Source organism: Solanum pennellii, chromosome 5 (assembly GCF_001406875.1).
Source record: "Solanum pennellii chromosome 5, SPENNV200".
Lineage (NCBI taxonomy): Eukaryota > Viridiplantae > Streptophyta > Magnoliopsida > Solanales > Solanaceae > Solanum > Solanum pennellii.
The window spans coordinates 74,452,709-74,454,042 of NC_028641.1; positions in this window are offsets into that span (position 1 = coordinate 74,452,709).

Genomic DNA, 1,334 nt, shown 5'->3' on the forward strand with positions numbered 1-1,334 from the left:
GGATCGGAGTGTCACGTTCCGACACCAGGATAGTAGGGGATCGGAGTGTCACGTTCCGACACATAGTAGTAGAGGATCGGAGTGTCACGTTCCGACACAAGAAGAACAAAGAGAATGAATCTTGAATTATGCTAACATACTCAGATTTTAAAGAAAACTATTTCCCAAAAGAGTATGGTGTGGAGGCTTGAGTCCTCATAGATGTGTTTGGTGTTGTTGTAAATGATTCTTATTAGGGGTGGGCATTCGGTATTTCGGTTCGGTTTCGGTTTTTTTTTTCTGGTTTTTTCGGTTTTCGGTATTTGTAAATTGTGTACCGAATACCGAACCGAAATATTTCGGTTCGGTTCAGTTTTTATTATTTAGGTTCGGTTTTTATTATTTCGATTCGGTCTTGTTATTTCGGTTTTTTTAATGGGCCTGCTTAGTTGGGCTTTTAAAAATTTACAAATTTTTTTGTTTGATTTTCAACTTAATGGGCTAAAAATAGTTATATCAAAAAGTCTTTTATTTTTTAATTTTTTATTTTAAATTATAATATTTATTATTTAATATTAATAATTAATATAATATAAATATATATTATAATATAATATATTTCGGTAAACCGAAATACCGAATTACACAAAATCATATACCGAAAACCGAACCGAAATACCGAAAAATACAAAAACATATACCGAATACCGAACCGAAAATCGAAAAACCGAAACCGAAATATCAAAAAAATTCGGTTCGGTACGGTGTTTCGGTTTTCCGGTGTTTATGCTCAGCCCTAATTCTTATACTTGTTGCTATCACCTGTTAAGTATTTGGTTGGGTTTATGTATTATTCGATATATATTGCTTTCTATTTTGAATTGGCCGATGATACCTACTCAGTACTTGTGCCTTGTACTGACCCCCTACTTGTAATTTTCTTCTTTGTTATTTGTGGAGTGCAGCAAACGTGCCATCGACTTCAACTCGTCCTCAACTCTAGCCAGTCTTCATCACGTCAGATTTCAGGGTGAGCTATTGTTCCTAGCTTGGACTGGATTCTCTCTCATTCATGTCTTGATGCCTTGAAGTTCTGGCATGGACTAGCTTTTTAACTTATTTCAGCTTAGATACTCTTAGATTTAGTAATTTGAGGATAGATGTTTTTGTGGTGATGACTTCCAGTTTTTGGGAACAATAAGTGTTGAGCTTTTGGAAGTTATTTAATCGATTTTCATTAATAAGTTTTAAGTCTTCCGCATTATATTTTGTTTATTATGGTTGAAATGTTGGGGTTTAGATTGGTTGGTTCGCTCACATAGTAGGATAAGTGTGGGTGCCACTCGCGGCTCGTT